This window comes from Ixodes scapularis, unplaced genomic scaffold (assembly GCF_016920785.2).
Source record: "Ixodes scapularis isolate PalLabHiFi unplaced genomic scaffold, ASM1692078v2 PGA_scaffold11__112_contigs__length_91849675, whole genome shotgun sequence".
Taxonomy (NCBI): domain Eukaryota; kingdom Metazoa; phylum Arthropoda; class Arachnida; order Ixodida; family Ixodidae; genus Ixodes; species Ixodes scapularis.
In genome coordinates, this window is record NW_024609837.1 from 64,510,851 (window position 1) to 64,527,050 (window position 16,200).

The window sequence follows — 16,200 nt, forward strand, 5'->3', positions numbered from 1 at the left end:
ACGCTTTCGCCCACGGCGTAGACCGATCGTTGTGGCCTGGTTGGCGGCGCTCGGCCACCGAAGCTCGCATTCTCCTTGCAAACTCGTGAAAGATGGCCCTTGCCCCGACATTTGTGACAGATGCTACTTGCGTGACGACACTGGGTGGCGAAGTGCTCGCCCCCGCAGCGATAGCAGGAAATGCCGCCTGTCCTTTGTTTCCATTTCGATGCAGCAGTAGGGGTGGTAGAAACATCATGTGACACTGCGTTTTCAGCCGCAACGCTCGGCAGTCTCGGTGTCGATAGCAGCTGTGAATCCTTCGTCGCTGTTTCCATCGCAATGGCAGTCTTCTTCGCGAGGTCGAGGGTCAGGTCCGGAAGTTCCAAAAGCCGCCGCTGTATCGCCTCATCGTTGATCCCCCCGACTATACGGTCTCGCAACATCCGGTCACGGGACGCGCCGAAGCCGCAGTCGTCCGCAAGTTTGTTTCGCCCGGCGAAATAATCTGCTGCAGCCTCCCCGGCATGACGTACCCGTGAATGAAACTTGAAACTCGCCACGACTTCTGACGGCCTCGTCGAGAAGTGCCTGCCAAGCACATTGAAGATGGTCTCCAGGGTGGCTTCTGACGGCTTCACTGGAGCCAGTAAACTGTGCAGCACTGAATATGTGGCCTGGCCACAACAGGTGAGGAACACGGCTCGCCGTTTGTCCTCGTTGACATCGTTGGCGATGAAATATTGCTCGACTCGTTCCCGGTACTCCTCCCAGCAAGATTCCGCGTCGAAAGGTTCAAGCTTGCCGACCGATGGCATTCTGGAGCAGCCTACGTGTCGGCGGCAGCAACTTCAGTGCGTAAACATCTCGTCGCCAGTGTCATGTCTGCCGAGTACAGGAACCGAGGTGTTTGAAGACAAAAGCAGTCCAGTGTGATGCGGAAGCAGTGTTCCACACATCCGGGCCAAATCGTTCCTGCTTCGTTCCTGCTTCTGCAGAGAGCGCGTGAGGGGCCGGCACGCAAAACGCGCTGGGCTCGCGCTTCTAACATTCTAGTATTATCGACCGTCGTGTGTGTGCGACGGCCGATAATCATGATGTTGATTATGGCTGCGCCCAAGCGCCACCTAGACACTGTCACAGTCGGCTACCACATTTTGACGACCTTAGGGATGCTGTAGAGAAACGTCGAACAAGACCAAGTCCATAAGAATAGACGTAAATCGGCGAGAGGGGTTCGCACTCCTTGTCAAACATGCCACAGTCCAGTTGTCAGTGATGAGAGTGAACGTCTTACCAACCAGGTAATGACGAAACTTGATGGTGATTGCGCAATGCACGGTTATGCATTCCCACACATTGTTATGGAGCTATCGCTCGTCTGGAGTGAGGGCACGGCTGGCGTAGGCGATAACAACTTCCTTGTTATCTTGTACTTGTGAAAGCACCCCACCTAATGCTGTGCCAGAGGCGTCAGTTGTCACTGTTGTGGGAGCATTTGGGGCAAAGTGAGCATTGAGGAGAGGCTGGGTAAGAGCTGTGCGGATTGTCTGGAAGGCTCGCTCACACTCTGGAGTCCATAAACACTCTGGGGCCTTGATGAGGGCTTGTAGCGGGGTCACAACTTTGGAAAAATCCTCAATGAAGTGCCGATAGAAGCTAGCTGTTTGTACCCTTGAGAGTACTCCATTCTGCTGTGTCAAAATGTTGGAAATGACAATATTTTTTTTGAAAGATAACTGATCTCCAAGGAGGGCTGGCGAAAGATAAGTACCGGCTAACTGGGCTGGCGACTCGGCACTGGGGCTATTTAAAGGCAAAAGTGGAGTTTCCTGGGCGAAGGCTTGCCAGGATGGCTGCTCCGGCGACGGCAAAAGCTCTCTCTGTAAGCGGTCTTTGACATGGTCTGCACTTGTGAATTAAGGATAGATTGGGTGAGAATTACGGCATTGGGCATCCGTGGTGCTAGCGTTTGTTCTGCTATGATGGACAGACCTGTGGCCGTATGCTGGAGCCGGACGGGATGCGGAGGCTCCAAGATCAGACGCGCCTTTGCGGCTCGAAACCAATCTTCACCAATGGTTAAGGGGAGGATGTTGTGTTCCAGAACCGCGGCCTGAACGACTCCCGCGATTGGGCCATTGGTGATCTTAAGTAAAACTGCACCCGTTGGGAGTACGGTAATACCACATACAACTTCCAGTGGAGGCTCAGTCCAGGGATGTAGCATATTTTCTGGAACAAGCAACTTTGCTATGAGAGTCACCTTGAAACCTGAGTCTGGGAACGCATCATAGTCTCCAATCCCAGTGATGGTGGCTAAAAAGAATGGGCACTGCAGCTGAGAGCCTTCAAGGGTTGATGGCATGGTATGAAGAGCTGGTGGTAATGGCACTGCAGGCATGGCCCTAGCTGCCGACGACGATACTTGGACTGACTGATTAGTGTATGTTGTACACTTTGAAGCAAGGTGACCGAGGTGTTTGCATTTATAGCAGACCGCTTGGTAGAAGTCTTGGCCGCTACGAAACGGTGGAGCTCCATATTGTGACGAGATGGCTTGGTATCTGGCCTCTTGCAAGTCGGTGGGCAGGTCCGCGATGCGTGGACGTGAGGCTGCGGGTGACGGTGACGTTAAGCCAGAGCTCTGCGTAGGGTGAGTGGGACATTCGGATCTAGCCAACTTAGACGAATGTCTAAGTTGGCTAGAGTGATTGGTAATTTGGTTGGGCAGGAGTAGTCGAAGGGCTTGCCTTGGCGTGTTGGGCGAACCTATCCAGGCTCGTACATGTCGCAAGAAAGGCTTGGACGGTTGTTGGCCTGTTGGCTGCGAATGCTGTGACGATATGTTGGTCCCGCATGCCTTGGAGTAGGTAGTCAATCTTGTGCGGATCGCTGAGGGTTACCGGGCAGCGTTGGATGATCCTTAATTTGTCGAAGGCAAACTGATGAAGGGATTCGCCAATCCCTTGAGTCACGTCCATGACCCGTTCCTGCCAGTGGATAAGGGTCCATTCTGCACTGTCAGAAGTGCTGTGATTTTTACATTCCGGTGAACGTAAAAATCGCAGAAATTCGATCGTTGTCCGGAAACACAGTCCTATGCCTGTAAGTGAGGCGCGGAAACGAAAGGAGAAGCGGAAAACAGAGGAGGAGGGGCAGCGTCGGTGATCGCCACAACTGTGGTCGCCACGGTCGCCACCGGAGCGGGGCGGTCACGTGGGAGAGTCACGTGGCCATCGGTTCAACGGGCCCGGACGGGCCCGAGTGCTGAGGTCGAGGTTGTCTCCCATTGCTTTGGCGCCGAACTTTTGTTTTCTCCTTTGTTTTACTCGGACTGCTGCAATCTCAGCGTCAAGTGACAAGTTGTCGACTTTGAGCGCGCAGGTACGTTGGAGCTCAAAACTCGTGCGATGTTTTGTTACAGCTGCCAGTGAAGTTTGGGTGCACAACGGTAGCATTCAAGGCGAGCGGAACACAGACGAACAGTACTTTTTCATGCTCGCTCCTGTACTCGTGGGCGTGCGTTGTCGGGAGAGCGAACTGCCGTGGTTTCTGTTCTCGCCCTCGTGGGTGCTGTTCTTGCGCGTTCTTGCGCGTACCGCGGTGCTCCTGATGTTTGTGGCAGTGGTGATGCGACAGAAAACTGCAGTTTTGATTTAGAGCAACGTATACCCCAAAGCTTGTGCTTGTTAGACGGAAAGCAAACCGATTTCCGCAGAACGCATGATCACATTTGGTGTCCGCCTGCGGCAGGAAGAAAGTATAGCACGCTCCAAACGTTGCTCGCGTGTTTTGAAATCTGCAATGTGTGGAACGTGCGATCAGAGTGGTGCGTGATATTGCTTGTTGAAGCGAGGGATAGAGACGCTCTTTTAATCGTACACTGGTACTAGAAATATGTCACGCAGTGATTGGCTACGGTTTCGCGCACCGTGTAACCAATTTTTTCACGAGCGGCGAAAGAGTGCGTTTACCTTGTGCAGCCTTCTATTTTTATGTGTTGATTAGCCGATGCATGTGACATCTTATAAGGGCCCGCCGTCATGTTCGCGTGCACAAGGTGCGCTTTTCAGTCAGACACTCTTGTTCGTTATGCCCGCCACTTTGGAGACACGAGCACTTGTGGTAGGACCATGCCCTCCATTCATTCATTTTGTTGTTCTGAATTCGTGACTTATGCTTCGCTGAGGTGCCACATTCTTCGGAAGCATCGAGGTGTGTCTGATAAACGGAGTCCTCATCAAGAGTTGCAAATCAGTTTTATTCTCACTTGTAGAGTGGAGGATTGCCGGCAGAGTTTTCACAGCAGGCGTATGCTTATGAAACAACTCTATTTGCATTTGAGGTCTGGTGTTCCAGTCCACTGTCCCATTTGTGGTTGCAGGCATATAATACGGTCAAAATCTTCACTTCCAAGCCATTTGTCAAGGAAACATGGCGTCAAATCAGAAACGTCTAGGCTGGTCTCATTAGAAACAGGGGGCAATACTTCTCCGGTGCCTCCTTGCTCTACACCTGAAGGTGAATGTGCCGGTTATGCTGCAACTGTTCATGAGGGCAGTTTAATGGACATTGAGATGCCAGCACTTGATTTGTCACGCGATAAACTTAGAGGTTGCGCTGAGCATGCCCTCGCCCTTTGCTATCTCAAGCTCGAGCCAAAGCTGATGGTTCCAGCAAGCACCGTACAAACCATTGTTTTGGGCATGCAAGATATTCATGAAATAACTAGGAAATGCACTATTTCTAAGTTACAGGAACAGCTGGAAGGCAAAATGAATAGAGCTGATGCATTACAAGTTGTCACTGAAGTGTGCAGTGATGATGTGTTTAGCACGCTAAAGTCTCGCCTTTTCAGCAGTGATTTCAAGCGGAAAGCTTACTTTAAGAGCAAACTGGCATACATTTCTCCAAGAAGCAGAAGACTTGGTCGTAATCGGTTTCGGAAGGAGAGATATTTTCAGTATATCCCCATATTGGAGACCTTGAAAGCACTACTAAAATGTGTAGATGTAGCAGGTTGTCTGTATGACATGCTGTGTCCATCCGTACCAGGACAGCTCTCAGATATAACATATGGCTTTGTATGTAAAAAGAGCAAACTCTTTGCTCATGAGACAAACATTCAACTTCTGTTGTATCAAGACGCCTTTGAGGTGGCTAACCCACTTGGCTCGGCTCGCAAAGAGCACAAGATTGTGGGAGTGTATTTCACACTTGCGAACTTAAGGAAGCACCACCGATCAAGTAGGGACCATATCCAGCTGGCAGTATTATGCTTGGAATCGGATCTCAAAGCATTTGGTCAGGACAAAATATTTGAGCCATTGCTTAACTACCTACTATTGCTGGAAAAGCAAGGCATTTCTTTCCCTGGCAGCCAGGTTAAAGGGACAGTTTTAGCAATAGCTGGGGATAACCTCGGATCACACTTTATCGGTGGATTTACTGAGAATTTCAGCTCCTCAATCTACTTCTGTCGGTATTGCCTAATAACTCACCCTGAATTTCAGAATACGCCCTACTTATCTGGTGAAAAAAGAACTCCTGCGAGGTATGATAATGCTGCCTGCCAGGCTGAACAGAGCGGAATTCCCTTTGAAGGTATAAAGTTTTGCAGCATTTTCAGCAAGCTTGAAAGCTTCCACGTCTGCAACCCAGGGCTGCGACCGTGCATCGCCCTCGATCGTTTTGAGGGCGTGGTGTGATACGAGTTGATTTGTTCCTTAAATATTTCACAGAGGAAAGACGGTGGTTCAGCTTTCAGTACCTTAACTACGCCATAATTAACTTTCGGTACAAAGGAGCCGATGCACAGAGCAAGCCTTGGGATTTGAACCCCCATGTGAAGAAGTTGGTTTGTGAAGCCGTGAAAATTTGGGTTTTACTGCGTCTCCTTCCTGTGATGGTTGGCCACAAGGTTGATTACGAAGATGCTGTGTGGGTGCTGTATCTGACTGTGATGAAATTTGTAGACATGGTATGTGCATCAGTTATCAGCGAAGAAGATATGGCATATTTGGCAATACTCGTTGAAGAATACTTGGCAGATATGCAGGAGCTTTTCCTTACAGTGCCGCTAAAACCGAAGCACTACTATATGATTCCTTAAGCAAACATGTTGCTTCGTTTTGGCCCGTTGATTAATGTGTGGACTCTGCGGTTTGAGAGTAAACACTGATACTTCAAAAACTGTGTGCGGGCAGCAAAGAGCTTTGAAGCTGTTGTGAAAACACTTGCCGGAAAGCATCAGTTGCTGCAGGCATACTTGCATGTTGAATTATATTTTGATCCGGATGTCACCTTCAAATCTTTCATTCCGTATTGTCCACAGGACTACGAAGGAAGTGTCCAGATCCGACTCGCACACCTTGATTTGCAGCCGACTAATCCAGCTGCAACCGAGTCAGTCTTGTACAAGGGCACTGAATAAGCTGTCCGAGACTTCTTACCACTGTTCTCGGCAAGCAAACTTGGCTTTAGGGAAATTGCTGTAATTGTAGTCAAGAACAAGGCTACCGTTATATTTGCTGTGAAGCTATTTCACGCCAGCTTTCTGTCGCATCTGCATTGCTACAGTGTGCAGGAGACAAATAATTACTGTGCATTGAAGGCCATTGACCTCATTGACTTTGTTCCACTATCTGTTTATGAAGTTCGCACAGAGAAGATCATCGCGCTCAAGCACAAAATTCCTGTATCGGAATGGAAAACGTATGGCTGCAAGTGATGGAAGCGCTCCCCAACCTGCCTCCTGAGACACTGATGAAGGTCATGACTAAACTCTTGAACGTGGGTGTGGAATCTTGTGCCGACCTTGTTTTCCTCACTGAGCAAGACTTGTGTGGCGTCACCAGGCCTTTACAAGCAGGGAAGCTACTCACATACGTCAATGAGAACAGTAAGAACCCCTTTAGCGTGCTTTTTAGAATAGCAAGAAGGACAAAGCTAGTGATCATGTTTTCAGGCGTTCCATCAGGTATATTGAACACAGTACATAATATTAGCAAATGGCCCTTTTCATGGCAGCAGTTCCCTTTCATTCATTGAATAAGTTCTCAACAGTGATATTCACTGCAGCATGAACCTAAATTTCAATTATTAATTTCATCTTGTACTCAGCGATCGCATCAAGTGAGTGCAAAGTCCTTTGAAATTATGGTTGCATCTTTTTTCTCTGTCTTGGTTGGTTACAAAAACCACCCTGCTTTGACCGATTTCTACTTGTCACCAGATTTTTATACAGCAGTAGGTAATATTGTGTGCGCAAGAGTGTCGAGTATTTGTATTCTGCTTGGTTAACATCCTTGGCTGTATAATACAAGAGCGCCGACGTTAGAGCGCACGACAGGCGAGCGCACGTCACAAGAGCACATGTGGGCATTGAAACGTTTTTCCAAGCACCAAGGACGCTGATGACTTTCTAGGCACATCCCACAATCTGCTGGCGTCTACAGTTGTATACTTTTTTGTTTAAATCTATATTAAATGAAACGTCGCACACGCGTTTGTTTTCGCTTTATTTAAAAAATTTAGATCTCACAGAAAGGCGTTTGCGTACAGCATGTGCAGCTAGGGCACTTGAGCACGCTCGTTGGTTTTTTTGGGTTACTTTGCGCAGGGTCTTTTTGAGTGAGAATCTACTTAGAGAGCTTCACTTGATGCCATTTGCATGGCCGCGGCCGACGTCAGGAGTGAAACCTTGATTATTTTAACAAGATATAATTTTCAATAACATGGCTGTTATTTCTTCTAAGCATAGAAAGAGTGAAAGTTAAAATATTATTTGAAACATATTGTGTTTGAGGAACACATCTGCGAAAACCGAACAGAAAGTCGGAAATTGAGGAAACAGTTTCAAACCATTGTCAAACGAATCCTTTATCGTTTAGAAACATTAAGGGCGCTTATCGAAACCTTGGATATTTGAAAATAGCGTGAAACCCACAGTTTCACTAGCGCTCTCGCTTCGTGCGCTCAAATGGCGGCACGCCCTTGGGATGAACGTGCCGATGCATGCGCGCACCAGTCGCTGCGTCCTCGTGGCGCCTCCTACTTCGATAATATTTTTTGTAGGGTAACAGAAACAGATAAAGAACATTTGTGGCGAAATTTTTTTCTCTGAATCGAAAATTTTTTAACCACATTCGTGATTCATTTACTCGCATGTTGAACTCTCAATCTGTTTTTTTTTTTCTTACAGATTCTAACGAAACTGCTTCAGCAACCGCACCCACAACATTGCAAGTCACAAAAAGAAAAAGTTGATCAGCAACATAGCCAGTCGAGCTCTTTGGTAAACCCGAATGGGGCCGATTCTTTTATGGTTCCGTGGAGTATGATGCCAAGGACCCTTCTCACAGCTATCGAGGAAGGCAGCGCCCACTGCCTAAAGACCGCCGAAAGATGGTCAGAATACTTATCGAGTGTGTGCAGAAGGTGCGCGCAAGGCCTCTTCGGAAGCATCTTGCCGTCATTGCTAACAAAGTAGTCGAAGCACACCCGTCTTCTTTCAAAGACGTTTTTGATGACGCCCTAATCGGTAGAGGGTACGACTCTCTATTGTACCAGATGGTATGTCGACTCGACAACATAAAAAGGGATGACTCACGAATGCCACAGGAGCCTCTGGCCCAATGTGCTAAAAAGAGATCAAGCTGTATCGGATACGCAACACAGAGTACTCCAGTAGATGACGAATCAATAAAGAAAAGGGAAAAAGCATCCCTGCAGGCGATGTTCAAAGTTGGTACCACGTACGAAAAAGTTGTGCATCTGCTCATGTCCTCGACGCACACACTGCAACAACAAGAAATAAAGGCAGGCTCGTCCATTCTGGAGCTGAAGGATGATTGACCCTTCTTGTTCACAGCTGATGGCCTTCAAGGTCGCTTCAAGATTCTGCTTGGAATAGATCTAGCTGAAACGCTGCAAAGCTCACTCAAAGACAAGAAAGGTGCAATTCTGCAGTTTTTTGAAAAGAAAAGATTTGACAAGGAAAATGTGATGACGGCTTGGAAAGCCATGAAAAATGCAGCATCTCCACATTCTCAGCTGCTTGAAATTGTCCTGCTGGTCGCAGCCTGGTTTGGAGTGCACCCACGTGGACCACTTCAAACAAGAGAGGTAATTCATAGTGATTAATAAAATTCCCTGCAACTGAGCAGTGTTCTCTCCCCTTTTTCTAGGCCTGCCTAACGTCAGACGAGAAAAAAAGACGGCCAGATGCTCCACTCTCCCCTTGCATCATTGCGGCTGGTAAGTTTGGTAAAATTGTTTATACACATGTACTGCATGATGTGCCTCTTTTTTGAAGCGATATCTTGTAAGAAACACTTCTTATGGCAGATTTTTTACGCCTTAAGTATTGTGAGGCAGAATTAGCCACAGTATTGAATCATTACAAGGCTAAAGTTGTCCTTTATTAATTCAAAATTGTTCACCAGTACTTATCACAGAAAAACGTTAATTACTTTGCCATAAGAGATGCTGGTGGGGAAGGATCTGGTCAGACGTGTGAGATTTCTCTCATTTAATTTTATAAGTATTTTAATTCCATAATTACCTGTACCTGTCAGGTACTTTGCGTGGAGCTGAATTCATATGTTAATCCTTAAATCAATCGCAACAAATTATTTTCCAAATTATCGGTCACTCACAGTAAACTTCTCTCGGTGTGTAAATGTTTATGTATAAAAAACAATTTTCTTACAAAATGACCCTTCGCCAGAAAGATTGCATCAATATCTTTAATGAAACAAGCCACCCAACCCAACTTAAGACTTATTTTAGCAAGTCAGTGGTCAATGAAGGTATGTTGGCCTGTCTCGTTCCATTGAAGAAGACCAACAGTCATTACCATGCAGGAATTTATTCAGTAGTTGATGTAATTGACAGTGATTTGACCCTGAAAAAGTTTGAACTAACAGTATTTATGTGCATGCATTATGTATTGCTTTATGTGCTTGTGCACCTGGCAATGCTTGATGTACAACCGTCATTAAGTGTGCTATATACCTTTTCTACATGGGCGCCGCCATCTCCAATTCTGTAACTTCCAGTGTGCGTGAAAACATCGCTTTCCTCTCACCTCGCCGGTAGAACATGTCAACGTTTTAAGTGTAACCGTCATACCTTCGTGTTATGTTCTTTCTATATTTTTTTCTTTCTCCGGGTTAAAATTTCTTGCTTTTTTTGGAACGCACACCGGTAATGGGGACAACGTGGCTGGGTACGAGGCTAAACGAAAAAGGTTTATACATATAGTGATCCTTGCAGACATTGCACTAACAGTTACAACAAGGTAACTGTGCTTTGATAATTAATGAATGGTATGTCACATTTTGCAGATCTAATCATATGCATACATGCAGTGATGTACTTATTGGAAAACCGTTCATAACTCAAATTTTGTTGGCAAGTTACTCCTGATTTTAATATCAATTTGTTCAAGGCTGCTTATTGAGGCATTTTCCCAGTTTTGTTTAATTGTGTTTTCTTATCAATATTTTATCAAAGGCTGCTTATGCAGTCAATTTCCCATTTATTGTTCATTTGTGTGTTCCAAGTAAGCTCATAAATATAAAGTTTATCAGTCCTGATGTACATAGAAAAATATGTACTAGTGTGTATAAAGAAGTCTTTTTTTTCATCTTTAATACATCCAGGAGATGACATCTGGGCTCCAAAAGAATATAAGCTGCTCCTTGATGGGCACGTTGTGGAAACTGCACCAGAGTTTGAGGTCGCCTTCTGCATGCTGTTTGCCAGCTACTTTACATTCCACATTTGCTACGCCCAACAAGTCTCATCTACGCTCGAGTTCATCCAGAGGTATCTTTAATTTTTTATGTATACATATTTGTGTAATTTGGTTTGCAAACCTTGCTGTGTGTTTAGCACGTTGACCTGCTATTATAGTTGGCATATGAACACCACTGATCTTAGCAAAACAAGGCACCTTGCAAAGTTCGATTGGATGCCCTTTTTGAGGCATGTGTAGTCTAAAGTTTACACCTTCATGGCAGCGGCTTATCAAAGGCTGCTGACTTGCTGCTTCTGCCAAAAACATCTAAAAAATGCTGAACTAAGTACTTCACTAACTTCGCAGTTTTATCAGCCCACCAGTTCAGATTTCGAGCAGGTGCTCTACTGACCTAAGAGCTGTATGTCTCACTGACAACATTAAAAATGTTATAGACACATGAAACTATTTTGGCAATAATGTTTAATATTACAGCAAATCTTTTGATTTAATCACAGTATTCTAAGAATTAAACTTGGTGTAATATGATTGCTGGTCCCAAGCACACAGATATTAAAAAGCTACTTATTTATTAAACAACATGAGGCTTATGTTTGTGACTTTTTTTTATTTTGGAAAGATACAGATGTACCTCAAAACTCAACTATCGCCCCGTTTTACACACTGTCAAGTGTTCCTTAATGCTGATAACACTGCTGTACATAGTACTGTCTAGCGAATTAATTTCCTAACCGAAAAACTTAACGCTTACATTAGTAACATTTTTTTTTTGCAATGGTGTTGCCCTAATTGTTTCAAAATAAATTTATACAATACACCATTTATGATTTAATTTAAATGTCAAGCATCTCACATATATCCGTTTAATTACTTTTGTCACTGATTTAATTTGTGCCATTAATCACTAAATTTCTGAGGATGTTCTTGACTCTAACTTAAAACTTAAGACCAGTATCTTGCATCTGAAATGAAAAACAGCTTACGGCCTATGAAAAGACACATACTATTTTAATACATTATCTCAATTTTTCTCTATTATGGTTTTGATCATAGCCATTTCACATACTGGGTTATATCATGGGGTAATATTTATCCCACCCGTTTAACTTTGTTAAAACACATTCAGGATCTCTCCATTCGTGTACAGACTTGTATCTCTTTCCCAAGAATACCACGTTGCTGCTTCGCGAATATTGTATACTTTCTGTCGCACAATTATTTAAATATAAAAATACAAAGTATTAACATTCTAAGTAGAAATATAACTGTATGTAAAGTCCTTCATTTCCGCGGTCAGCTGGTGGATGCAGATAAACGTGAATAAGATTTGGTGGGTTGCGGATCGGATGCAGATGCCATGTGCTGCGGATGTGGATCAGATGCAGGCCAAAAGTGCCTTGCATACCGCAGTTAAAAATTCAAATTTCAAGCTTCCTTGAACACATTCCCTGGTTTGGAATGCTCTCGCGCTCTCTTAGAGGCCACAATCTTTGTGGCGGCATGAAGCGTAAAGCTCATTGTTTAGATGTTGCATACATTTTCATAGTATTACTAAATTTTGGACTAGATTTAGTACCAAAGGAAATAGAAACAAACAACTTACAAAGTATGATTTCCATTGATTATATACCTTCTTTGTCATTCAGGCTTGAGTTGGTAGATTTGTGTAGGAATAGTTAGAGAGTGCAATGTTTGGCTGCCATTCAAGTGATGCGACATGTCTGTACTTTGTAGATGAACAATTTAGTCAGTGCTGAAAGACCGCTAGCCTGGGGCCTTTAACGTGCTCACGCAGTGATGTGTAACGAATGTGTGGATTACGAATCGGATGCGGTTCTGATTCTTGCGGATGCAGTTCGGGGGTGGATAAAATGTTCGAAAAAAAATGCAGAGGTGGATTCAAACTCTAAAAAAGCGGGTAATGATATCGGCGTTCACGCAGGGCGCCAATATGTACAATCCCGCAAGCTTCCTTAAATATGCTAGAGGGATTCAAAGAGCAAAGCAGTTTATTATTTATTAGAAGAGGACAAAATCTCACATATGTTGAATTCGTTTGTCGACTTGTTTTATTATCCAACGCTTAACATTCAGGGCACTTTTCGGCATCAATCCTGACCGTGGCAGCAAGGCCAAAAAGGGGAGAACGCAAGTGAACAAACGAGTGCTCAACCTTTTTCAACGAATAACGGAGTCTCAGTGGAACATATAGTTAAGTCTATTGTGCTCTGTGACCAGTTCACGGTTACGGCAGAGCAGTAACAATACAATACAGCACACAAACGAGAACAAGAAGGAAGGACACAAACATGGCGCTACTTACAACTGAACCTTTAACGAACAGAACGTAAGGCCGCAAGTGAGTTGATGTGCGCTAAAGATTTTGTTGAATCCCGAAACAGGCACACGAAAGAAGATGACACAAGAAGAGAAGGGGGGAGTCTCAATAGTGTGTTAAAGATTAACATTAAGTACACTCCCACAATTCGAGACTCTCTCCTTCTCTTCTTTTGCCATCGTATTTCGTATACCTCAGTCTCTGGTTTCACAAAAATGTTGAAACTTCAATCTTGTTAGCAACCGACGTCAATACAACACGCTATGAAAAAAATGAAGGAAACTAAAAGGCTCAAAACATACAGGTCACTCATCAAGGACACCACTGTTGTGCGTTTCCCTCCCCTGTCCAAGGGACTGCACTTCTCTACCGGGCAACGCCAATGAGGGCGTGCTGACAGATTGTGGCCCTAATAGTTCTATCTCGTGAGCCTCCAAAATTTCTTGAATTGCTTTGTCTTTATTTGCGTCAAGCACTGCACTATCCTGGAAAATAAATATGGGCGCAACAGCAGTCCCGGCAATGTACATCCACAATCAAACTTGTCTAGAGCAAACTTTAAGCCTACCCTGGGCACATATTTGTTTTTACACGTTTTTGTGCACAATCTTCCACTAATATTAAGTTGGACGTCTTCTTTCTGTCCCATTGCAGATGTCCCATATCTTTATTTCAGATATACATGTCACAGGGATATCAGCCATTAGTTCTTTTATGGATCAGAATTCCTTAGACGGCTCTAGACAAGTTTGATTTCGGGTACACCAAGCTGTCCCGTTGCATCTACATATACATCGTAACGGTGCTCCTGCTATTTGTAGTTCAGACAACGAGCTTTCTGTCCTACATATCGCCCACGCGATAATGGGCTAGAACACCACCCCTTCCACGCATTCAACAAAGTGTTTTTTTATGTTTTTTCATGCAGTTACATTTCCTTCTAGGATTTGAATTTACCCTCCTACACATTCCAAGCAGCTTGTACTTACTTTTGTCAGAAAAAGTAAAAGTAATGATCGAATAGAGGGTCGAAGGAAGGAAAAGAAGAATGCCGTGATAATACCCTATCTGTGCAAGATTTCCCATAATCTAAAAAGTGTGGGTTATGTTGATGTGATGCTGTCGGCCCCTGAAAAGCTGACTGGAAATATGCTGAGGCATCATGTTCGTGCTTGTTTCCCTTCATCCATAAACTGTATTCTCTTTTCTGTACTGATTTGAGTAATTATCGACATACTATGCTAACAGAACTATCTCTTTCGAATGCATAGGTCACCACAGCTGTGTTCGTCACTGCTCAGAAAGTCATCTGGCAGTCAGCTTCCATGGCGCTTCTACAGCATGTGCATCGCACTTGCGATGTTCCTGCTCTTGAAGGACTATAACTGGAAAATCTCCGTGTGCATATGTGCTGAGAAGAAAAGGAGACTTCAGAGCTGGACGCTAGGCAGCTCCAGGACTCGGGTATGAGTACGAACTCCTGAGGCTCTGAACAGAGACAGACCCAATGCGGGTTCGCCGAATCAGGAAGCACAGGTATATATGTTGACAAGGGCATCAAGATTCGAAGGTTGCACAGTGTTCAATAAAGCTGTCGACTAACGTTTTATTACGCAATCTGTTATAGGGCTCGTTTTTATGAGAAACGCGACACACTGGATAGTTACGCTGACCCCGACACTATTCAAGGTCTTGTAAAGCACACATAAGATGTAGACGACGACATTAATGTTTTCAACGTTCCGTTCAGGACAACATCGTCTTAGATGACGACCTGGATGTCGAAGACGGCCGAGTGTGGTATTGTTGGAATATTCACAAAGATTTAAGAAAGCTTTATCATGGTGATAAGGACTGGGAAGCACATAATCTGTTCAGCTTATGGAGGCACATTATCTGTGTGCTTGTTCATCCAAGCTAAACTATACTGTGCTCTTCCAACGTAAACTTCGCTCTACCATATATATTGTGTGCCTATATATCTAAACACTCTTACCGGTCTTTACCACAGCATGATCAAGCTTTATTTTCGAACGCATGTGACTTATAAAGATTTACCAGTGGCTTTACTTGGCGGCCACCAGGATGACGATTCGGACACGGCCGAGCTAAAGGGCGTCTCTTCCTACGACAAGACGGAAAGAACAAGGTGAATCGTTATTCTTGCAGGAGTTGTAGTTTTGGCAGCCAAATATACCAGTCAGATACGTGTAAAAAGTACAGAAACGTTTACAGTCCCAGTCAAATATACCGTTTAAGTGACTGTAAAAATAACAGATCATTTTACAAAGCCAATCACTTTATTTTTACAGAGTGCTGTAAATTTAGCATCAAAACAAAAGCCGTAATACGCGGAATACGGTGCACTGTCACATTTACAGGAAACATTTGGCAGCCGAGTATGCCAGTCAAATACCCGTAAAAACAACAGTGTATTTTTTACAGTGTGTGATGAATGTCTCTTTGAGGGCGTCTCTCCAAGTTGGCCGAGGTCGTATTGGCTTCCGAACGCGAGGTGCCAGTTTCGTGTTGTACCTTTCAACTTGCTTGCTGCGATGAGCCGTGTGGTGGCGTCATCCCATGACGCAAGTTGCTGTACGCGACGAACGTCCTCAAGCTATTCTTTCAGGTTTTGCTTTGGCGAACCCTCGAACTGTGGGGGGGACGCGGACAGGTCTGGTAGCGTTGTGACTGTCGTTGAAGGACGGGGCAACTGCTGCAACAAAACGGCAAGGTTTTGTAGCGTGATTGGGTCCAGTGCCAAAGAGCCAGCGGCAGAGGACGACGGTTGGTCCAGGCAAGGCATGGATTTGCGGCGCGTCTCGATGTCCGCGGCGAGTCGCTGAATGAGGGTTTCTTTTGAGCCGGAAGTGTTTAGCTCACGTGCAGCGAGCTCTTCCTTAATAAGCTCGACGCTTAGACACGACATAGTTCTTGCGTCCAATTCGCTCCAGACAATGCCGGGCATGGCTGTGTCGTGTAAGGCTTACCAAAGGGCTAGGAAACGTTCCGCTCACCAGAAATCGCCGAGCCGAAGCGCGTTCTTAACGCTTTGCGAAGACGCGAGGGGCGGGAGTACGTCGTTCCGGAGCTTCCGGGTTTCTTGTCGAGAACA

General features: G+C 45.1%; 1 pseudogene; it reads right to left on the minus strand.

Annotated features, from left to right (window-relative positions):
- Window positions 1-1,349: 1,349 nt before the first annotated feature.
- Window positions 1,350-16,014, minus strand: LOC115312895 (annotated as a pseudogene).
- Between the last annotated feature and the right edge of the window lie 186 nt (window positions 16,015-16,200).